Consider the following 26130-nt stretch of genomic DNA (forward strand, 5'->3'; position numbering starts at 1 on the left):
GCCACTATAGAAAATTATGAAATTTCCTCAAAAAGTTAAAAATAAAACTACCACAATATCAAACAACTCCACTTCTCAGTATTTATTTAAAGAGTCTGAAGAGATATAAGAACCCCTATGTTTATTGCAGCATTATTTACAATAGCCAAGATAAGGAAACAACCTAAGCATCCATAGATGAACGGATAAGAAAAATGGTGTACACACACACACATACACTCACACCGAAATACTACTCAGCCAAAAAGGAACGAAATCTTATCATTTGCAACAACATGGATGGGCCTGGAGGGTATTATGCTAAGTGAAGTAAGTCCTACAGAATAAGACAAATAACACATAATTTCACTTATATGGGGGAATTTAAAAAACAAAACAAAACAGGAACAGATTCATAGATACCAGAAACAAACTGTTGATTACCAGAGTGGGGAAGGAGAGGGGGACAGGCAAAATAGGTGAAGGAGATTAAGGTGTACAAACTTACAGTTATAAAGTAAATAAATCATGGGGTTGTACAGTGTAGGGAGTATAGTCAATAACAGTAATAACTTTGTATGGTGACAGATGGTAACTAGACTCATCATAGAGATCATTTCTAAATGTATAAAAAGGGGCGCCTGGGTGGCTCAGTCAGTTGAGCGACTGCCTTCGGCTCAGGTCATGATCCCAGGATCCTGGGATCGAGTCCCACATCGGGCTCCCTGCTCGGCGGGAAGCCTGCTTCTCCCTCTCCCGCTCCCCCTGCTTGTGTTCCCTCTCTCGCTGTGTCTCTCTCTGTCAAATAAATAAATAAAATCTTTAAAAAATAAAAAAAAAATAAAAAAATAAATGTATAAAAATATCAGCTCACTATGATATATACCTGATACTAATAGGATATTACATGTCAATTATACTTCAATAAAAAAAGAAAGAAATAGACTCCATTAGAATAAAGATGTAAAAAGAACATCTAAATCATCAGTAACTGACACAGTAAATAAGGTCTAGCCAAAGTGGTTAATTGTGGGAAAGAAGGGGCAAAAGCTTAATGAAAAACACACAAACATCTTCAAAAGAAGATACCATCCTTTGTTATTAGAAAAAGGGTTTGGGTATGGGAATAGAAAATCCCCAAAGCCCACTTGTCCATTTTTGTTGTTTTAATCCAGGGCAAAGGAACCCCTTAACTTAATGTGGTTCAACTGACAGATACCAAGCAATACATATGAAAAGGAAGAGGCTTTATCTTGGAAGAAAATATGGATAACAAGAATTAGACAAAGAAGATTGGGGAAAGGAAGTGACCATATCCTTCTCTGAAGGCAAGCATCCCCTTTTATTTCATTGAGTAGCATTGGAGGAAAACTCTGTAAAAACTTTAATGAAGCAATGAAACTCATTTTGAAACCTCTTGCATATGTTTTGTTCTTCTCACAGAGTGGCTCACAACCACATCAGTATAAAAAAAAAGGCACCCATAACTGACCTGTGATTGCTTATTAAACATTTACCTTAGCAAACACATATAAAACAAATATAATAGGAACTTCCAACTTCACAATCTATCTAGTACACAAATGGTAATCCTAAACTGCTAAATGGGCAAGGAACCAAAGTGGAAGTGTTCCCTGAGCCTTTGAAATCAAATGTTCCCTTGTATTAAAATGCTTTAAGAGTATAAATTGACAGTGATCTATGCATCGCCTGAGAGCACTCCCTCTTTACTTTGTCTTCCAGGTCTATGTAGATCACTGGCCCTGCTTTAACTCCCAGGTTTACGTTTCTACCAAAGCCATGCTTTTGGAGGACACAGTGTTTCCCACCTAGCTTCTCTTCTTGCTGCAAAGTGCAGCTTCAATTCTATTTCCTCTACAACTCTCCTTATATAATTGAATGGCAATGACATACATATTTCAAACAAGCTAACAAAGGCAGGAACTTATAGCTGTCATCACCAAAAAGATGACCCACAGGAGAAATTACTATTGTATATTTGTTTGTCTACCATGAGGACAGAGGCTACATTTTTCTCTCAGCTCTACAAAGAAGGTATTACAGCACCGAAGAGTCCACAACACCAGATGATAATGCTATATTTCATTTGGTAATAGGAATTAAAAAAGAAAAATAGATGGAGAATGGGGAAATTGGATATTCAATTTATTAAAAATGGGGGAGATGGGTGCCCTGGGTGGCATAGTCAGTTAAGCGTCCAACTCTTGGTTTTGGCTCAGGTCGTGATCTCAGCATCATGAGATCGAGCCCCCAGTCAGGTTTCATGTTCAGCGGGGAATCTGCCCTAAGACTCTATCCCTCTGCCCCTCCCTGTCACGCTCACTCACTCTCTCTCTCTAAAATAAATAAATAAATATTTTTAAAAATTGGAGAGGTGATTTACATATATATACACATATACACACACATACATCATATGATATACATGTAATAAGCCATATATATGTACACATGTCTTAGCTTTCCAACTATAATAGCTTATAGTTTGTCATTTAATTTCATACCACAAAACCTCAATTACATTTCTAAGTCTATTTTATGTTTATAGTTTAGCATTTTTATTTCTCTAAAAGTTATCTTGATCATTATTTTATTGTGCAAGTTCAAGTACTAAGTATCCCCAAATAGGCATTGGTGGATACTTTCTGCACTCTTGTAGTTCTCCTCTCTATGCAGCCCTGTTGGTGTAATGTTTCAAATACCTCTCATGCTTATTTCTTTTTCTACTGGTTCTTATCTTGTTCTAAACTCACTTCTATTTTCTTTCTCATTCAGAAAATGAGATTGTCCTTTCCTGGCTACTGAGTACTCCAGATGAGAAATAAGATTTGGACTGAAAAAATATGGGCTATCCACTGGGATTCATGAATTTTCCTCTGTAAAACCTAAGATCTCCAGGCCAAACACAAAAGGTCTTTATTTCCCAAATTTTATAAAAACTTTTTCCTGATTTTATATTCTGTTTATATTTTCAAGACCCAATAGTTGTAGCTCTCTTTGTCAAATCTTATGATACAATTGACTATTATTTCCATCATCTACTTAAATTGTTTGTGAAAGTGTCATGGCATTTCAAGTATCCAATGTTAGCTATTGATTTAGGGGAAATTTTTGGCATTTTTTTTTCCTTAGTGGTTCATTACCAAGTCAAATTTACAAACTAATTCCATTGAATTTACCACACTTCTATCTTGGGAATTAATAACAGTTCCTTCCATTTGAGAAACCATTTTTCCAGCTACTTGGCAATTGTGGTTATTGCTGTGTCCAGTGAAACACCATTAAACTAAGAAAGTATGTTTCTATCTCTAAATTAAAATTCCAAAAAAAAAAACCCCATAAAAAACAAACCTAGAAACAAAGATAATAAAAATAAGAAATCCAAAACTTTTTTTTCCTTTCTATATTCTGCTGAAGTTTCTCATTGTTCACAATACTATCTACAGCATTGGCAATGCTTCATGGGCTAACTTGTTTCTAGTCAGATGCTATACTTGATTTTAGAAAGAAGTAAGCAATGGAGAAAGCCACTAGATTTCTCTTTCAAAATGGTCTCAGGACTGTGGCCATGGCCATCATAAGACCAACCATCTGAAAATGGCAGCTATCTTGAGGCCAGATTCACCTGAATATTCTCCCACAAGGTCTAGTCATTAACAAGTGTCATTTACTTAGATGAGGAAGAAAAGTGCAAAAGGGATTCTGCAGCATGTGAACTGTCAATCCCTTTACCTCATCTGACATATTTGCTCCATTTTGGGCTTCTTGGCCTGACCAGAAACATGAACCAGTGTTTGATTTTTTCCAGTTTCTTGTGCCCATAATTTTTGAGAGTTCAAAAGACCAATGAACCTGTTCTCTGTTTATGATCTTGTTCTTATCAACTGCATTCAGGAGAATAAAATTTCAAATTTCCCATAGTATCAGTACTCCCTTGGCAAGTAAAGTTGCACACTGAAGAAATATATTAGGCAAATCTGATGGTGGAAAATTTTCTAAAAATAAAGATAATCTCCCAGTTACTAGAAAATGGGCCATTTTGGTTTGATAAGGTTTCATGACATAGAAGTTATAAATTCTATATGAAAGAACCTATAGAAGAGGCCAATAATCAAGATCAAGAACTAATTCTGCATGGAGCACTGGGTGTTATGCACAAACAATGAATCATGGAACACTTCATCTAAAACTAATGATGTAATGTATGGGGATTAACATAAGAATTAAAAAAAAAAAGAACTAATTTCATTAGAAGGAGGTAGGTAGAAAGAACAGTCATTTACAGAAGAAGGGCCTAATTATTGCCATTTGAGACATGGCACTCCATGTGTGTGTGAAACCACAGGATAAGAGAATAGTGAATTATGGCACTAGAATAGTCCTTGAGTTCCTCTAGTCTCAACCTACTTAGGCACTAAGGAGTTATATGACTCTTTTTTAGCTGTGTTTGGCAACTTTCAAATCAACTTTGATTATCTCTGTTATTTGCTATCTCACAGCAAAATATAAGAATAGGGATTCTTACAATTAATTTATATTTAAGGGTTTTCTGAAGAAAGTCATAAAAATAATCAGCCCACTTAGCTGAATATTGTACCTTTCTTCTAAAGAACCCAAAGGATTTTTCTTCCCATTTTTCCTTAAACAAATGATGGAATTTAATATATGAGGAAAAGGTATTATTACCCTTATTTTATAAATACAGAATGAAGGTCCAAAGAGATCAAATAAAAATCATGCCGTCCTTCTTCTCAGAAAATGAATCTTCTCATTTAAAGCTATATGTGCCCTTTGAGTATCTTCCTCAGTGTCATGACTTTGCAGTGAGTTTATAGTGAATTTCATAGCTATACTAACAACCTCAGCCTTGCCTAATTCTCCTTGGATCCTTTGGACCTACTCTGATGTGCTATATTATATACATACATATATACATAGACACACATAGAAATGGCCTTTTGGGATTTGTACCAGTGTGTTCATACTGACCAGTTTCATTAGTGTTCTCATTTTGAGCATTACAAATCCACATAATGACTGGCAAGGATTAAAAGTCAGTCTGTGATCATGAAGAGAGCAAAGCTCACTGGCCCACACTGAGATCAAATGAATAAACTTAGTCTCATTAATGTCCTTATTAATGAAGCTAACCAGTTGTCCTAAGACAGAGGCCCAGTAAAAGGTAAATTCGACACTTTTAATATCTAACTGGCAGGTCTTGACTTTACAAACAATACCATAAAATACACATTGTGATTTACCACCAACAATTACTATATTTTGTGAATCATTAATTTCAAGACCTCTATCTTTAAACAAAATTAATTTATATTTTATTACAAATCTGCTACTTATAATTCTACTCATTGGTCTATTTCAAACTGAATTTCCCTGATTTGAGGACTTTCACTCTATAGACAATGGTAACTGAGATACTTAGAGAAGGTAAAGTACTTACTCAAAGTCATACTTTAATAAAGTGGTAAGCTATAATTTAAATACATTTCAGTATGATTTAATTTCAAGTTTTAATTTTAGCCCATATAAAATTTACTTCACAGGAAATTAGCAAATGCTAATGAACGATTACTATGTGTTAAGCTCAGGCTAAGCTTTAAGTAATTTTATTATCTTACTGAGATTTCACAACAACCCCATGAAGAAGTTATTAAGAGATTTTTCCCATTTTATAGATGAGAAAAACAGGAACTTAGAGTTAAAGATACAATTTAGTCCATACCTATAACTAAATCTTGCCTTATGCCTAGACAATTAGGTGGTCACCTACACACTTTAAGGGCACTATTTATAGGCACATACTCACACACACCCCTGTCTTACATGGGCATGCTATCCATCATTAGAAAATAAGTCCTTTGAGCTAAAGCATCATGTCTTCAGTAATCATTGCTAAAATATAAATAATTCTAAAACAGGTAACACCCTATCTCAGGTCAGGTATGCCAAAAGCGGGCCCTGACAAGGATTCATGTGGAAGACCTGTATACATTTCAGGGGATATCAGTAAGGGTGGGGGGGAGGAAAGAAAAAGAGGAACAGAGAGGAGACCAAATATGCTCTAGCCTGATTCAACAGGGAAACCCTGAAAAATAGGCTTGTCTCAGTATTGTCTCTGATCCAAAGTGACAAATTTGGACTTTCAAAATCTTACACTCCTCAGCTGTTCTTTAAAGCCTACTCCAGAAGGATTAAATCCCTAGATTCTTATGGGTAAAGAGGTTCCCAAAGTAACAGACACTAGCTATTGAAAGCTAAAGCACACAAAGCCAGGAGGGCCCTCAAAATAGGAACAAAGAATTGAAGGGGACCTGGGCAGAGCACCAATATTGTCTGCACACACATTGAGGCTATTCATCCATTACCATCTCCACAGGAAAGAACATAGACCCCCCAGGGAAGAGAAATGAGCTGGGTATTTCTGTTGAAGGCAGAAAGAAGAAACAGAAGTGAGGGAGGGTCCATAGCTCAAGTAGGGCTTAAGGACATTTAGGCAAAGATCCTAAGGACCATTCCTACCTTGGGAAAGGAACAAAGCTGGGAATGGAAGTGAGAGAAGAAAGACCATCTGAGTTGAGAGAACACCACAATTTGATTAAGTCTTCTGTGGCTCTCCTTTGGTAGATAGGTTTTCTAATATCTTAGCAACCTTCCAAGGAGAGTTACTATTCACACCCATGGGCTTTTTATTACCATTGTAACTACTAACTTGGCCTTTAAAATACAGAAGAAAATACTGTAGATTTATTTTAATAAAGACACATTTAAAAATTTTATAAGCCTACTAAATTCTAATGGCAAAGAAAAATAACAGAACAGAGAGTCCAGAAATAGACCCACATAAATATATTTACCTGGTTTTTGGCAAAGGAGCTAAGACAATACAATGGAGCAAAGTTAGTCTTTTCAAAAAAATGACACTGGAACAACTGGGCATCCACAGGCAAAAGAGTGAATCTAAACACAATCTGTATACCCTTCAAAAAAATTAACTCAAAATGGATCACAGACCTTAATGTAAAATGCAAAATTATAAAAATTCTAGAAGATAGCATAGGAAAACATCTAGATGACCTTGGGTATGGTAGTGACTTTCTAGATAAAACCAAAGGAAAAATCCATGAGAGAAATAATTGATAAGCTGGACTTCACTGAGATTAAAGACTTCTGGGGTGCCTGGGCGGCTTAGTTGGTTAAGCTTCTGCCTTCTGCTCAGGCCATGATCCTGAGCTCCTGGGATTTAGCCCCATGTCAGGATCCCTGTTCAGCAGGGAGTCTGCTTGTACTTCTCCCTCTGCCCCTCCCCCACACTTGTGATCTCTCTCTTGCCCACTCTTTCTTACTCTCAAATAAATAAATAAATAAAATCGTTAAAAAAATTAAAAACTTCTGGGGGTGCCTCAGTAGCTCAGTCGGTTAAGCATCAAACTCTTGATTTTGGCTCAGGTCATAATCTCACAGTTCTGGTATAGAGCCCCATGTCAGGCTCCTTGCTCAGCGGGGAGTCTGCTTGGGATTATCCCTCTGCCCTTCCACCCAGGCTCTCTCTCTCTCTAATAAGTAAATAAATCTTTAAAAAATTAAAAACTTCTGCTCTTGCAATATCAAAAGAATGAGAAAAGGCACAGTCTAGGAGAAATTATTTGCAAAAGACACATCTGATAAAGGACTATTATCCAAAATATACAAAATCTCTTAAAATTCATCAATAAGAAAGTAAACAGCACAATTTAAAAATGGGCCAAAGACTTTAATGGACATCTCACCAATGAAGATATACAGATGGCAAACAAGCACATGGAAAGATGCTCCACATAGTATGTCATCAGGGAAATGCAAATTAAAACAGCAATGAGCTACCTATTAGAATAGCCAAAATCCAGAACACTGACAACAAATGCTGGTGAAGATGTGGAGCAATAGGAATTCCCATTCATTATCGGTGAGAATACAAAATGACACAGCCACTTTGGAAGACTGGCAGTTTCCTATAAACTAAACATACTCTTATCATATGATCCAGCAATCATGCTCCTTGGCCTTTACTCAGAGAAGATGAAAACTAATGTCCACACAAAAACCTGCACATAGATGTTCATAGCAGTTTCCTTCAAATTGCCAAAACTTGGGAGCAACCAAGATATCCTTCAGTAGATGAATTGATTAATAAACTGTGGTACTTCCAGACAATGGAATATTATTTAGTGCTAAAAAGAAATGAGCTATCAAGCCATGAAAAGACAAAAAGGAAACATAAATGCATATTGCCAAGTGAAAAAAGTCAGTCCAAAAAGGCTACATACTATAGAATTTCAACTATATTTCCAATCTGGAAAACCAAAAACTATGGAGACAGTAAAAAAATCATTTGTTGGGAGTGGGGGAGAAGGATGAATAGATGGAGCACAGAGGATTTTTAGAACAGTGAGACTACTCTGTATGATACTATCATGGTGGATACATGCCATTATACAGTTGTCCAAACCATAAAATGTACAATAGCCAGAGTGAATTTTAATGTAATCTATGAATTTGGGTGATTGTGATGTGTCACTGTAGATTCATCACTTGTAACAAATGTACCACTCTGGCGGGGGATGTTGATAATGAGGGAGGCTATGCACACATGGGGGCAAAAGGTATATGGGGAATTTCTGTACTTTCTTCTTAATTTTGCTGTGAACCTTAAACTGCTCAAAAAGTATAGTCTTAATTATAATTTTTAAAAAGAAAAATAAGGAAATTTTAAAAATTACTTTTTTTCACTTTCAATTAATCTTTTCAAATTTTTTTTCTTGCCAAATATATTTATAATGACTGCTCTTTAGAGAAGTCAACATTTATAGCTGGGTTTTTTTTCTTACTCTTGAAACCTCAAATTATGGAAATATTATAGAGTCTATGTGATAGTGGAAAAAATATACTTTGTACCTGTTTTCAGAAACTTTGTTACATGTGCACATTAATCATGTTTGGGATGATTTATTTCTGCATTCATGCTGGCCAATTTTATTAGTGTTCAGCTTGGCTGAATAGAAGAAAATCTGCTTTCTATTTCACCTCTGTAAAAAGAAGAGTTAGATTTGTGCTAACTTACATAAAGGCCGTACATCTGCTTTGTTCCTAATCTCAGGCACTTCCATATTCATCTTTCTTCTACATTCTCCTTCTGGAGCACCCTCTATAAAATCTCTTGATCTAGGTCTGTTCAAGTTATACCTTCAGGTTGTCTTCCAGCCCCTTCAGAGTCTTCAGTATCTACAACAGGAACATTTCACAGTCACCATATGGATCTTGTCACCATTTCCTGCTTTATTACTTAGTCTTCAGGGTTGACCTCAAATAATTTTACTATTGACATTGCCTATCTGTGTTCTTTCCAACCACTACACTGCCACCATTAGGTTAGCCCCCTGCACAGACCCAAAAGCTGCCTTCTTTTGGCCACTGACACATTAATGACCCTTTATCACTTTCCAGTATGGCCACATTCCTTCAGTCTGCAAAGCAAACACCCTTCATCTTTGTAATTGTTTAGTCCTATACATTCAGAAAGCTTTCTCAACTTCCCCCCCAAAAAAATATGGCCTCAAACTTTTCAAAATCATCAAAAACACATTTATTTGATTTTGTCTTTCCTATTCACTACTACTCTGGCCTCTCTAAGGGCAAGGTTCACATTCAGTATTCCTAAATTCCTAATATCTAATAAGGGTCCATCAGCCTGAGCACTAAATAACTCTACTCGGATTTACAATATTGATTCGGTCATACTATTTTGATTTTCTTTTACATGTAGGGGTACTATGAGATAGAATTTTAGAGATCCCTTCCCCATTTCCATTGTTAAAATTCTATCATTTTCTAGCACTTCTGCTCAGGGGCAAATAGTTTGGTAAAAATTCCATCTCTCTGCTGTATATTTGCCTACCTATAGTGATTCAACCTTGTGACAAATCTGGCTATCCATGCCGTGCACCATTTGTTTACACTCAGTCCTTTGGTCCCTTTCTTACAGTAAGTTCACATGAATAATCAAACATAGGCCTAGCCTCAACTCAAAATGTTATGTTATCAAATTGCTGGCCAATTTGCTGACTTTAAATGGTTCAGGCTACTTTAAAACATATGGATGAAAAGTAAAACATCGATCTTCCTCATATTTAGTCTACACTAGAAAAAAGATTGAGATTTTAAGCAAAAATTTTTATATTCTTTACAGATATTCCTGTGACTATAGACACAACTATATATGGAGATTTAAAGTTTCCAATAGTATATTGAATATAACGCTCTCCTCTTCTTACACTCCTTTATTCCCTATTTCATCTGGCAAATAATCTGGTATAAGAACTTTTGCTCTGTGGCTATAGAAAAAGATGGTTCTTATAGTCTTGTAGAATGGGTAAGAGGGCCATGGATTTTAGTGTATTGATTTAGAGTTTAGACTTTGAAGTCACATATGAGCTAAAGTCCTGATTGTCAATCAACCCTGAGCCCAGGGCAAGTTACTTGGTATCTCTATACTTCAGTTTGCTCAACTGTTAAATGAAGAGAACACTAGTACCTACCTCACAAGTTTTCTTAAGTATTAAATGAGATCATGGGTATAAAGCATGTAACCTGGTGCTTAGATAAATCAATGATTAGTAATGCAAATTATTAGTATTATCAGCACCATTATTCCATATGCACCACATATTCAAATCTCAGTGAAGCTCTAACGTGGTAGTGGTGAGGGGAAGGATCAAGTAACTATGAAAACTTGACTATTGCATTGAAAGAAAACCCAGCCAAATAAATAATTTATTTCTGCAAAATAAAGAGAGGAAGCTTGATACATGCTCATTAGGAAGGGTGATCATATAATTTATCATCCTAATTGAGACCCTTTGGAGAGTGAAGGGGGAATGATTAGTAAATACTCCAGGATAAAAGCATAAACAAAGACCATCCCAGGCTGAATCAGGATTTAGGATCACCTTTTTGTTAGCACACTCTGATTTCTGATATTCTAAAATGAAAGAGACAGAGAAAAAAACCCTACAGCTTTGGGATTTTTATGCCATAAATCCTCAAAATCCCTAGCTATTACAGAAAAAATGATTGAAGCCAAAAAAATTAACAAGATACTGCTAAACATCCAGAAACACAGAATGAAATTCAAAATAACGAATTTGTGGAAAGGATGCAAATTTTAACATCAAAACCTGGGTCAAGTCCTAGCTCTGCATTTAAATCTGCATGTAACTAAGCAAGTCAAAATCTCTAAGCCTTTGTTTACTCCTCTGCAAGTGGGAAAAATGATAATAATGATAATAATAATAATAACATCTACCCAATCACTGTGATATATAAACAGTTGCATTACACATTATAAAGCAACAAACAACAGTTAATTAATTCAATTACTTATTTGGGGAATTTCTTGAAGATTTATTATGATTCTCTTCCTTTGAGAAATGAAGAGAGAATAACAGGAAGCTTGCTTACTATACTCAAGAATTATAAGGATAATAACAATGCAAAATTTTCTACCTTGCACTGATGATTGTTGAACTGATCCTAGAATCTCTTGTTTTTTTTGTTTTTTGTTTTTTGTTTTTGAGAATGGGGAGGAGCAGAGGGAAATGGAGAGAATCCTAAGCAGACTCCCACTAAGAGTGGAGCTTGACACAGGACTCAATCCCACAACCCAGAGATCAAAACCTGAGCCAAAACCAAGAGTTAGTTGTCCAACCAACTGAGCCACCTAGGAGCCCCTCTTAGTTATTATTAAAACTTTATGCCTTTAACAAAATGTCAAGATTGAGTCAAATATTATGGCCTCACATTTTGTTTTTTTAAAAAGCTGGTCTTAAAAATAATTAAACCAATAACAAATCCTTTTTTAAGAGGTTGGATTTTAAGTGGTTAATTCAATCAGAACCTGTGTCTAGGTTAGGGAGGACTGGATAAAAACGTTTCCCATGCCCCTATTTGTTCCAACTCTGTGGTTTTCAGTTCAACTAAGCATTTAAATTATCTGAGTTCTTAAAACCAAAGATGCCTTCCCCAAATGATTAAATCCTAATCTTCGAGGTATGGGTCCTAGGTTTGGTATTTCGTAAAAGCTTCGGTGATTCTGATAGGCAACTGGGTTTGGTGCCCCAGTTCAGTGGCCAGATGTAGAAGGAGACACCTCAAGGCACCCTTTCACCTGTATATCCTTCAAGGCATTGCTGTTTTAACCCCCCCTTCACCACATACTTTTATCTAACCCCCAGGTCTTGAATCCCAGTGCCTTAAACTTCTCTTTGTCTTTACTTTTTTCCTAATCAAATCCCACGGGAAAGGTCTCTGATAAATCCACTCACATCAAAAGGTAACTGTAGATTAATCTTCCTAATGGTGTTTACATTTCAACAATGAACTTTAAGGTAAAGAAAGAACACAGTGAGGGTGGGAATAGAGACATTAGGCCAGTATGCCAGGAAGTGATTTCTGAACATTTTCTAGAGCTTTCCAGTATTCCAGAAATCGTATCAAGGATGTGGTACTCCATCTACCTGTGCCTAAACCTGTAAAGTTGTTGTAGGTATCAGTTTATGAATAAAACAGATAGTACAACTCAGTAAAAATAATCTAACATTTGATTCAGATCTTTTATTTCCCAGATAATGTTAAGTGTTTTCACATGGTATCTTCAATCCCATAATCCTGATGGAAAGTTAAGAATTGTTATCCCCATTTTACCTAGGAGAAAATGATGCTATCAATTCAAATGTTGTGGATACCAGTAAGTCCCCATAAACTGCCCTTGACAGGAAAAGCCTCTGTGGTGATACGGTAAGCATCACATTCAGGGTCATCTTCTAAGGGCAGAAGCAAGAATTTGCATCATCTCAGGAATAAAAATGGAAATGAGTGATTTGTACATTCTATATCTAAGCCAATCTCTTAAAAAAACATCCAGGTACCCTTGATAATGGATTGGTTTGATATTTGAGAGAAAATATCATCCATCCACCCAGGTAATAGTTTATGCCAAACAAGTCAGCTAGAATCTTGGCATATTGATCATTTTTAAGGATAACTCAGTGAGTGGAAAATGAGTGGAAATAATTTGTAAGATGGTAAATGTGTTCTTATTTTTTAAGGCTGATTTAGAGTTTTGTATTTGGACACTTGATACTTGTTGCTAAAAAATTAGACTTTAAATTTGAATGAGATGTGATTCATAAGATGAACCACATTTGGGTGTTAGATTACCTTATAAGATTAATGTGTACACACAAGGACAGAAGTGGCTAGACAGAATTCCTTTTGGAGGAAGAAGGGAGAAAAGGAGACATGAGGGATGCCTGGGTGGCTCAGTCATTAAGCGTCTACCTTCGGCTCAGGTCATGATCCCAGGGTCCTGGGATCAAGCCCCGCATTGGGCTCCCTGCTCCACAGGAAGCCTGCTTCTCCTTCTCCCATTCCCTCTGCTTGTGTTTCCTCTCTTGCTGTGTCTCTCTCTGTCAAATAAATAAAATCTTAAAAAAAAGAAGGAAAGAAAGAAAGGAGACATGAGAAAGGCAGAGGAATGAAAAAAGATTACCTGTGGAGCAAGGAATAAGAAGTTTCTCATATTGCACATTCCCTTTATCCCAGAAAGATCAAAGGTAAGTGTTGAGAAGCAGAAATAACTTGAGTCTTGTTCCCAGTATGGAAAAGGAGGCCAGAATGCCTACATGGCAGACCGAGAGACATAGCTTGAGCTGTACAAGGAGAGAGGAAAAAGAAGGTATAGAAAATGAGAATATTTAAGGAGTCAATTTAAGTAGGTAGAAGCTGAGGGTGTGGCAAGTCCACAGAGTTTTGAAATAAGCAGGAAGAACAGTTTCAAATTGTATAAAGATATAGAAAGGCAGTAAAGCTGATGTCATGTTGATTTGTCACTGAGCATGAGGTGGTAGCTGCAACTAGAATAGGGAATCACAGAGCAAGTGATGACAGAAATCACAGTGATTTATCACAAAGCAAATGGCCTTAGGAAGGACCAGATGAGAATCAGACATCAGAGAGGATGCTGGAAAAAACCAATGGCAGAGGGCCAGTGCAAACATGTATAGTCTGGGTGGCAGTTGAACCTTCGGTGACCACACACAATCTTTCCATGGGGGCAAAACATAAGCCTGATGCTCTCAAAAGTCAATTAGGTTTTTTGTACCAAAGGAAAAAGCAAATGTTACCCAATAGGCAAACAATGCTGAGAGTTCACTTCCTCTAACTCTATAGTTAAGCTACTCACTCAGGATAATATCACTCTATGACCAGGCACTGAAGTCAGGAAGTAGTTTATTTTCGCTGAAACTGAAGGGGAAGTTAGAGAGAAAAACAGCTGCAACCTGATCAATTCAAGAAAAGCAGGTACAAATAAAGAGAGCCAGTGAAAGAGAAAGCCAGCTCAGATTTGCTACAAGCTAAATTTTGCACACAAACATACAGACACACACACACACACACACACACACACAAGACAGAAACCCCAGTATTACTCATCTATATTTGGTACAAAAGACAAAAACTGAATTGGGAATTGAGGTTTTCTGTGTCAGAGGGCAAAGTTAGCTCTAGGAGTCAATGGGGTCACGAGTGTGAGATCACTTTAAAAACCCAAGGAAAATAGATTGAATTGCTGGATTTCTCTATATAGGAGTAGGTGACTGAAGATGAGGAGGGAGAGAGGCCAGAGTTGGAAGGGGAGGAGGGAAAGTAGGGAAAGGTAGGGGATTTTGAGAAGGAAGGCAAGGAAGGGGGACAAAAGGAGAAAAAGCTGCTGTTTCAAATCAATACTTCCAGACAATGTTGCTTCCCCAGGGATATTCCGAGGATGTCACAGGACCAGCGCTGTAAAACTCCCTAACATCTGTTAAGCAAGGGCAGTTTTAGATTTGCAACAAAACTTCTTCTGCATCACTCCCTTCCTTCTCTTTTACTGGAACCATAAGGCTGATTTCCTGCCCACCCTACATTCTGAGCCTTTCCCACCTTCTCCTGAGCGCTTTCCTCCCTTCTTTAGTGTCAAGCAAAGACTGTCACCTGCTTCCCCTCCCAACAGCTGAATTATTCTTCCACACTTTTATTTTGATAGCAAAGTGGTTCAAGCTATGTTTGAGAGTTGTGGAAACCCTCAAAGGGATTACAGAATGAAAAAGTTTTGAGAACCATGCTCTAAATAAAGCATCGGAAACAAAAATCTGTCATAATGAAAAATTAAACTAAACTGCCTCAAATAAAGCAAAAAGAGCAACCAATGCCTTGGTGAGCAAGGAGAGAAATTCATATAACATGGAACTAGTAAGGACACAGCTTCCCTCCAATATCTTAACCTCTTTCTGCCTGGCATGTGTTAAGGAAATACAAGGGAGCCTTTACATCCATGCTATCATAAGATGAAAAATCAGAAAACATGAGAGACTATGGACTCTGAGAAACAAACAGGGTTTTAGAGGGGAGGGGAGAGGGGGGATTGGTTGGCCCGGTGATGGGTATTAAGGAGGGCACGTACTGCATGGAGCACTGGGTGTTATACGAAAACAGTGGATCGTGGATCACCACATCAAAAACTAATGATGTATTATTGTATGGTGACTAACATAACATAATAAAATTTAAAAAAAAGAAAAAAAAAGAAGAAAACAGAAGACTGAGTACAAGTTTATTTCTAAATTTGAAATTTATTGTCAGTAACCTCTACCATAAATAAACCTATGTGAATGAATGGGTCTGATAACCCATAGTGCAGTAGACTACAAAGCCAGGCCTTTCCCTGTTGAGGTCTTTGAAGTTTGTCTTTTTCAAATAATCAATATAATACGTTGGTTAAGAGCCCAGGGAGGGGGAATAAAAAACCATTATGTTTTGGTTATGTGACCTTGGGAAAGTTAGTCATTCTCTCTGAGCATTAGTTAATTTGTTTAGTGAAAATAATAATACCCAGATCACAGACATGACATGAGGATTAAGACTTAAAAAATAGTTATTTGTGAGTGCTTTTTATATGTTTCAGGTACAATATTAATTATTTTACATGCATTATCTCATTCACTGTCTACAACTACTCTCTAAATAATTGGATGGATGCATGCATGCATGCATGCATGGATGCATGGATGGATGCATGCATGGATGGATAGAATTATCAGTTCCCACTTTAGAGATTAGAAACTGAGACCTAGATTAAATAATTTGCACAAGGCCTTATGTTTATTGGAGGGAGACCAGGATTCTGGCTGACTCCAAAATCTTTGCTCTGAATTGCCCTATAACTGTATTTTGCTGATACTTGTATCCTACACTTCAAGTCTCTCTTTATTCTTTCCCAATCCTGAGAAACCTACCAGGTGATACTTACCCCTAATCCATGCACTCAGGATTTTCAGATTCTTTTTCTTTCTTTTCCCAAGTTTGGGAAACACTGGGATAGAAGCTGGAGAGACACACTAAAACATGGTTCCTACCCTCAAATGATTCACAAGTAATAAATCAGGCCTAAAGAATTGATCCCACCTCTCCAAATCCCCAAACCCCATGATCCCACTCAGTGAGAAGCAGAATTGACATTCAAAATCAGGCTTTCTGAATCCAAAATCTTCCTCTGTTCCAGCAGCTATACTTCCACGGATGATCATGACTTTCTAGTGTATGTGTCCTTCTGACTGAGTGGGATCATGGGCAAATTGATAAACCTCTCTAAGTATCATTCCTCTGTCTTTGTAAAATGAAAACTATAATATTTTGTTTCATGGTTGCTCCCAAAATTCAGTAAGATGATTATATAAAACACCTAGACACATAAGCAGTCAATAAATGGTAGCTGTTATCACTATTATTTTCATTGTGGAAATCACTAATCAAACTTCTGAAAAGAGATTTAAGATAAACCTGTTCCCTTTGTCCTCATTGCAAGGCGTCTATGCACATATTTTCTCTGCATTTTTACATCACATTTTTTTAAAACCCATGATGGACAACTAACCTCTGTATTCTGATGCTGCCAGAATGTTTTTCTGCTTAGTGGACTTTAATTATTACCGAATTACATTTGGATTCCGTGGAATTATTTATTATAGCCACACAGTGCCAAAATGAGTCACCATGATTAAATCTATTAGAATGGCTACCAAGGAAACTATGTATGAATTTCCATCCTGTAAAGTATTAGGTCACATGAAACCAACTTCCAATGAGTAACATGAGTAATAACTCAGGGATTTTATGGCATCATAGAAGTGAATAAGTAATTTTACATATCAAATAGTGTAGTGACAATATTGATGTAGGCCCTATAAAGTATTCCTTTTTCAATGATTTAAGATTAAATTAAAGATATAATATTTTTATATATCTTTAATCATTCATACCTATCTTTCCATTTTAGGGAAGCATAGAACAAATAATTAAAATTCATTGATGTAATATATGATCATGTAGTACCATATCATTATTCCAAAGTTATGTTTTGTTAAAAATGCTGTTTAGCCTCGTAATCTATGCAGCCAATATAGAGTACCAAATTTACCATGCATTTCTATGAGAAAAGACACTGAAATAGTAAACAAAGTATTATTCCCTCTTCCTATAATTGGATGGTTTCTTAGAAAGTCACTTTTAAAATCTATGAATGTATTCTACAGGTCTGTTTTAAAGTTAGCATATAAATTAATATTTGCATTGATGGTCCGATTTTGGGACTATGAAATAAGAACAAATAAAAATAGAACTAGCACGATGGTATATATTGCTTGATTCCATAAATATGCAAAAAGTATCTTCACATTTCAATAATTTTGTAACTGGGTTTGTGCTGATATGATAGCATCATACTTTATTCATTTTGGGTTGGATTCCCTGAATTTTGGTCCTAATTTGCCTCCACTGCACAACGATATGATTCCTCCTGAATCAGAGGAAGGGCTGGGAGCATCCAGAGGTAGAATAAGAGGGCTTGGAAGGTATTGAAAGCAAACATCATGGGAAATTAAGATTTATGGGGTTAAATGCTGGTGGAAGCATTCTACAATTTTATTCAATCTGAAAAAATGTATAACTTCAATGTACTATATTTAGAAGCTACCATTTTGTGAAGTAAGTCAACATCAGGCAAACCCCTGAATATTTTGGTTTACTTTTTGTGTGTGTTCCTGGAGAAGCCCTCCTCCCAAAATGTATAGAAGAACACAAATATAGATTAAAACTTTTCATACTTTCATGACTTCGGTTAGCTCTAAACACCATTTACTCCATTTATTTTTTCAACTTCACATATGGACGTTTACATAGCTGAAGGCACTGAGCTGATTTTGTGTAATTATGAAATATTATTTCTTGAAATGTCATTAATATAATTTGTGTAATGTCACACCTGATTTATATTATTTGTGGATGTGAAGGATATTGTTTACATTGTTTTAAAGGTGACAGAAACTGAGGTTAAGCATTCAATGCTGTCAGGTGAGCCAATGGCAACCAAAAGACCAGATATCGCTCCTTTAATCCCTCCACTTTGTCACTAACACGGGGAAAGGCTTCAGTCATTTTCAGGTTTCTTCCTTTTCTCTCCAATTCCCATTTGTGAATTGTACACACTTCTATTCTTATCTTTCTTGCACCTTTTGCATTACCATTAAATTTTAAAGTGGAATATAGGAGGGAAACATACTAACAGTCTGGGAGAGGAAGTTATGCTAATGGAGAGTGGATATATGTAGACATGCCCAGTAATTTCTCTATCTCTGGTCTCCCATGTCCTTTCTTCCATTCTGCTGAAGCAAATCTCTTTGAGGGAAACCCTAGGCCTCAGGATGAAGAGCTTAAGTTTTCCCATTGGAGAGATTGCCTTAGAGACTCAGAGCCACCCACTGACCTTTTTCCTCCTCTTTAAAACAAAGGTAATACAGTTATGGGGCACCTGGGTGGCACAGTCAGTTAAGTGTCGACTTGTTTTGGCTCAGGTCTTGATCTCAGGGTCATGAGATCGAGCCCCGGGGTTGGGCTCACACTCAGTGTGGAATCTTCTTAAGACTCTCTCTCCCTCTGCCCCTTCCACCCTCTCTAAAATAAATGAAAAAAATCCTTTAAAATATATATACTTACTTCACAGCACTCTTACAAGCACTAAATGCACTAAATATCATAGCTAAGCAGCAAAACAGAAACAAACAAACTCAATCTGCACTCACAGTAAGAACTATGGTGCAGTTCTTAATTGGTTCATGGCTGTTATTCTCACCCACACCCCAACCCATCCCCTCATCCCACCTAAGCCACCTGCTCTCCCTCACAGAAGTTCTCTTCCCTTACAGGTCTCTCCGTCACATCGCTCCTTCAACATACATTGGGTCAAATACTATGATGTACAAGGCATCATTTAGAAACTTCAGGAAATGCAGCTATGTATGGAAACATTCTCTAAATAGTCGAGAGTAAGTCCACCTTTGCCAGGTCTCAGACCATGTACTAGCTGAGTGTCAGCAAGTCACTTCATTTCCTGAGGCTGATTCCACATATTTACATGGATGTTAACACTTTGTTTTAACATTATCTTTTCTATTTCATCTCAGTATTACATAAATCAGACTACTTACATTATGAGAATAGATTTTCAAAACTATAATAAGTAAGCTATGAAATGTTAGGTATAAATGTAAAAAGGAGAGTTTTACCTTTTTTATAGGAATATGCAGTTCATGCTTCTTTAATTTCACCCTTCTATTCAAATTCCAATTCTTACTCTGCACAGGGCTTTTGAAGAACTGACTGCCTCAAAATGTGGAACAATCTTTCCCTCCTTTTATCACCTCATTAAAGTCTAATGAGGTGAAGAGGAAAAAAAGGGTCATGTGTTGGCTTCTAAATCTATTCCATATACATTGTGGAAGCGGTGTTTTAAAACCAGTATGAAGATGGGCTGGCAACACAGTTATTTTCTAAACTTCTTTAAAGAATAGGGCTTCTTGGAGTAAAATTTGAGTTTCATTCCTTGTATTCAATTATATTTTCCTTCTGATTTTACCTAAGTGTTCAAACGTCAGGCTCCAGGTTGCATCTAAATCCAACCTTCCACTCAGTCCATGCAGACTGGTTGGATTAGGTAAACTGAAGTCCCATCAAGATAAAGTTGCCCTGAGGGGCACAAGAAGGCATTACAGAGAATCAGGTAAACTGTGAATGGAGTCTTCTGTGTGAAATAAATTAACTATAAAAAGGCACCCAGGTGGCTTCTCCTATCTTCCAAGAATTAACAACGTTTCATTGTTATTGAATAAATTTGTGGGATTTTTTTTTTAATGACAGAATAAATGTTACATATACACTATATAATTCATTCCATTCTGGCAGGAAATGGCCTTCAATTTTCTCTGGGGAACTGTGCAAACATCTGGATAATCTTGAAATCTTTTAATATGAAAGAGTTGTAATTACCACCAAACTTACTACTTCCCACATTTATTTCCTCTTTTTCAATGATTAGAAATGTCTTTCTTTCTCAGTAAGGATTTAAAGATTAGTTATGAAGGAATTAATTTTGTGATGTGTCTTCCACAAAGACACAGTTCTCAGCCTCATCCTACAAAAATTCACAGAAAGTTAATTTTTGCCATTTTTCTTCAAGGCAGCCAAATCTCCTAATTTTACAAATGTTCATTTTTTTTTTAATTTGCCAACATACTTTCCTTTGGTTTTGAATGTTGAGCTAAAATGAATTTTTAATTTTAGACAGAATGTTTCAGAACATGGACTTGTCTTAGAGAAAAAATGGTGTCTACTCCAATCCCTGACATCAACTAGCAGAATGAATTCTACCAAGTCATTTAAACTCTCCAGGCCTTATATTCTTCATCCATAGGATAAGGTAGTTAGGCTCAGAGGCCATTAGAGTCCCATACATGTTTTTTTTTTTTTTCATTATGCAGTAATTCCAGTTGATTTATTCTATGAGGGCTCAAAATATTTTTTAAATTAACATATAATGTATTATTTGTTTCAGGGGTACAGGTCTGTGATTCATCAGTCTTAGTATTACATGGTTGTTTATATTTAGCTCTACATTCTCATTCATCACTACCCTATGGAAGAATTTTGACAAGCAATATACAAATGTGACATTGGTACAAAAGCATATCTCAGAGGTCTGGAATCTCTGGGTGAATGCCATGCTCACTACAGTGCTGCATAACTCTGGAAGAGAATTTCCAGTAAGTTACATGGGGTATGAATCTAGCTTTGACCTTTTACTCCGGAATACTTTTTTGCTTCATAGAAAGCAATAGAAGTACTTTTCTCTCACTTTTATATATATCCCTTCTCCTTTTATGTGTCTTTTTTTTTTAAGATTTTATTTATTTATTTGACAGAGAGAGACACAGCGAGAGAGGGAACACAAGCAGGGAGAGTGGGAGAGGGAGAAGCAGGCTTCCCATGGAGCAGGGAGTCCGATGTAGGGCCCTATCCCAAGACCCTGAGATCATGACCTGAGCCGAAGGCAGACACTTAACAACTGAGCCACCCAGGTGCTCCTATGTGTTCTTAAGTGTTGGTTCTTTATTCTTTTACTCAACTCTTTTTTTGTTGTTGTAGTTTAGTTGGCAAAATGTTAATTAATCTCAAGTACTTTTCTTTCTTCCACTCCTCACTTGCTATATCTGAGCATTTTTGTTTTGCTTGTTTGTTTTGTTTCTTTATTCTCTTTATTAATAGTACACCTAGAGCTATATTATTTCCCAGTGTGGCCTACATTTGAATTCCTTTATTTTCTTTGTGTTGGTTTTAGTGTTTTCTATTGAATCATGAGGACCCTGAAAGGAGAGGAAAAGCTGAGGGTCCAATTGGTTGCTGAGTCACCAAACTTCATTATGTTAGGAAGGCATTTTTTGAACTTTGACAAATCTAGTAATCTTTTTGGACCTCAGATTCTTGATCTGAAATAATAAATTACATATGCTGTTAATTGGTTCAGTATAGAGTAGTTACATCTTCTAAAGTATTTGAAGATATAATTTGTATTGAATATTTACTAGTTTAGAATAATAAATATTTAATGATCCCTACCACATGTCTGGCACCATGATGCACGGGGGGGGCGGGAAATGAATTGGGGATCCTTAATCAAGAACTGTTTTTGAAAAACAAGCTTGTATGAAAGAATAGTTTCAGTAGACCATAGCAAAGTCTTTACATTACAAGTATCAAACTCTTTACTAGTAAAATTGTTGTTAAAAAATGAGTAAAGAAGACAGTTTAAGTGACACAAACAAAATTTATTTAATACTTCATAAAATAGACAATCTCCATTTAGAGAATTGCAAAATGGGGTGGAAGGCAAGAAGTTTTTACAGGATAAAGAATAAGAAACAAGGAAGAGAAAAGTAGAAAACATCTGATTGGCTGGGGCCACATAGTCAACCTTGTTTGGAGTGAGAAGGCCCCAAGTTGGGTTAGTGTTTGGGGGATGAGCTGACCACTTCCTGCAGTTCTGATCAAGAGGAGCATTTCCAGGGACAGAAAAGTTATCTAAGTTTCAGTTTGCTCATGTGACACCCCCCAGGCAGGAATGGCTCCATCTTGACATAGAAAGTCATTTCAACAGTGTTAAATATGTTTTTGTATCACTGTTATTTTTTAATGTTCTCTATTGAAATAATGGTAAATTAGAGAGGAGAAATAAATTTCCAACATAATCTAGTCTTTCTGGATCCAAGCAGAATAATCCAAACAACATCAAACAAATTTTACCCAATTAATACCAGTCATTATATCTATATCTTAAAAAAATTATTCTTTCTGTAGTAAGTACTCATTTTTGTCTCATTTTAATCCACACATTTCCTATTTAAAATGCAGAGAAAGGAAGAATGAATTAACATTTGTTGAACACCTATCAAGCTCTCAGTATAATACGAAGTGCTTTAAAAACATTATTTCAATCAACAACCAGAACAAGTCTCCAAAGTAGGTTTTGCTAACTCTGAGGTTATGGGAAGTCAGACTAAGAGATCGGGTGATCTATGTAAAGTCACCCACCCAGAAAATGTTAGTCAATATTCATACCCAGGTTCCCTCACTCCAAAGCCCATGCTGTTTCTGCTATACCACATTTCTATCCCAAACAAAAATTACAGAATAGAAGTTCAAATAGCCCTTTAAATATATATGGGACCCTAATATCATAAAAGGCATCTATGAAAAACCCACAGTGAGTATCATTCTCAATGGGAAAAACTGAGAACTTTCCCCCTAAGGTCAGGAACATGGCAGGGATGTCCACTATCACCACTGCTATTCAACATAGTACTAGAAGTCCTAGCCTCAGGATTCAGACAACAAAAAGAAATAATAGGCATCTCAATTGGCAAAGAAGTCAAACTCTCTTTGTAGATGATATGATATTTATGTAGAAAGCCCAAAGGACTCCACCCCAAACCTGCTAGAACTCATACAGGAATTCAGTAAAGTGGCAGGATATAAAATCAATGCACAGAAATCAGTGGCATTTCTATACACCAACAATAAGACAGAAGAAAGAGAAATTAAGGAGTCGATCCCACTTACAATTGCACCCAAAACCATAAGATACCTAGGAATAAATCTAAGCAAAGAGGCAAAGAATCTGTACTCAGAAAACTATAAAATACTCATGAAAGGAAATTGAGGAAGACACAAAGAAATGGAAAAACATTCCATGCTCATGGATTGGAAGAACAAATATTGTGAAGATGTGAATGCTACCTAGAGCAACCTACACATTTAATGCAATCCCTATAAAAATACCATCCACTTTTTTCAAAGAAATGGAACAAATAATCCTAAAATTTGTATGGAACAAGAAAAGACCCCGAATAGCCAGAGGAATGTTGAAAAAGAAAAGCAAAGCTGGTGGCATCACAATTCCAGACTTCAAGCTCTACTACAAAGCTGTCATCATCAAGACAGTATGTTACTGTCACAAAAACAGACACAAAGATCAATGGAACAGAATAGAGAGCCCAGAAATGGACCCTCAACTCTATGGTCAACTAATCCTTGACAAAGCAGGAAAGAATGTGCAATGGAAAAAAGACAGTCTCTTCAACAAACGTTGTTGGGAAAATTGGTCAGCCACATGCAGAAGGCTGAAACTGGACCATTTCCTTACACCACACACAAAAATAGACTCAAAATGGATGAAAGACCTCAATGTGAGACAGGAATCCATCAAAATTCTAGAGGAGAACACAGGCAGCAACCTCTTCAACCTCAGCTGTAGCAACTTCTTCCTAGAAACATTGCCAAAGGCAAGGGAAGCAAGGGCAAAAATGAACTATTGGCACTTCATCAAGATAAAAAGCTTCTGCACAGCAAAGGAAACAGTCAACAAAACCAAGACACAACCAACAGAATGGGAGAAGATATTTGCAAATGACATATCAGATAAAGGGCTAGTATCCAAAATCTATAAAGAACTTATCAAACTCAACACCCAAAGAACAAATAATCCAATCAAGAAATGGGCAGAAGACACGAACAGACATTTCTGCAAAGAAGACATCCAAATGGCCAACAGACACATGAAAAAGTGCTCAACATCACTCGGCATCAGGGAAATACAAATCAAAGCCACAATGAGATTCCACCTCACAATGGTCAGAATGGAGAAAGTTAACAAATCAGGAAATGACAGATGTTGGTGAGAATGCAGAGAAAGGAGAACCCTCTTACATTGTTGGTGGGAATGCAAGCTGGTGCAGCCACTCTGGAAAACAGTATGGAGGTTCCTCAAAAAGTTGAAAATAGAGCCACCCTATGACCCAGCAATTGCACTACTGGGTATTTACCCCAAAGAAACAAATGTAGTGATCCACAGGGGCACGTGCACCCCAATGTTTATAGCAGCAATGTCCACAATAGCCAAACTATGGAAAGAGCCTGGGTGTCCATCAACAGATGAATGGATAAAGAAGATGTGGCATATATATACAATGGAATATTATGCAGCCATCAAAAAAATGAAATCTTGACATTTGCAATGACGTGGATGTAACTGGAGGGTATTATGCTAAGCGAAATAAGTCAATCAGAGAAAGACCCCATTTATCATATGATCTCACTGATATGAGGAATTTGAGAAACAAGACAGAGGATCATAGGGGAAGGGAGGGAAAAATGAAATAAGATGAAATGAGAGAGGGAGACAAACCACAAGAGACTCTTAATCTCAGGGAACAAACTGAGGGTTGCTGGAGTGAAGGGGGTGGGATAGATGGGGTGGCTGAGTGATGGACATTGGGGAGGGTATGTACTATGGTGAGTGCTATGAATTGTGTAAGACTGATGAATCACAGACCTGTACCCCTGAAACAAATAATACATTATATGTTAATTTAAAAAATATTTTGAGTCCTCATAGAATAAATCAACTGGAATTGCTGCATAATGAAAAAAAAATACAACATGTATGGGACTCTAATGGCCTCTGAGCCTAACTACCTTATCCTATGGATGAAGAATATAAGGCCTGGAGAGTTTAAACGACTTGGTAGAATTCATTCTGCTAGTTGATGTCAGGGATTGGAGTAGACAACATTTTTTCTCTAAGACAAGTCCATGTTCTGAAACATTCTGTCTAAAAATAAAGGAATAAAAAATAAAAAATAAAAATAAAGGAATGAATTCCCTGCTGCAGAAAATGCTTAAATAGAAATGTGATGATTAAAAAGATTATAGAAGCATTTTTTATAGGGATGGAAGTTTGGATTTGAAGACCCAAAAGCTTCCTTCCATCTCTCCAATTCTTTAGGGCTATATAATTAAAGACATTTTTCCATTATCTTCTCTCCAATTAAAAATAAAGAACTTAGTGGAAATATAGTGCACCAAAATTTGTGGAATGCAGCAAAAGCAGTTGTAAGAGGAAAGTTCATAGCAATAAATGCCTACCTCAGGAATAGAGAAAAGTCTCAAACAACCTAACTTTAAACCTCAAGGACTTGAAAAAGAAGAACAAACAAAGCCCATAGAAATTGGTAGAAGAAAGAAAATAACAAAGATTACAGCAGAAATAAATTAAATAGAGACTAAAAAGAATACAGATCAATGAAACTAAGAACT

The sequence above is a fragment of the Neomonachus schauinslandi genome, chromosome 2 (genome assembly GCF_002201575.2).
Source record: "Neomonachus schauinslandi chromosome 2, ASM220157v2, whole genome shotgun sequence".
Lineage (NCBI taxonomy): Eukaryota > Metazoa > Chordata > Mammalia > Carnivora > Phocidae > Neomonachus > Neomonachus schauinslandi.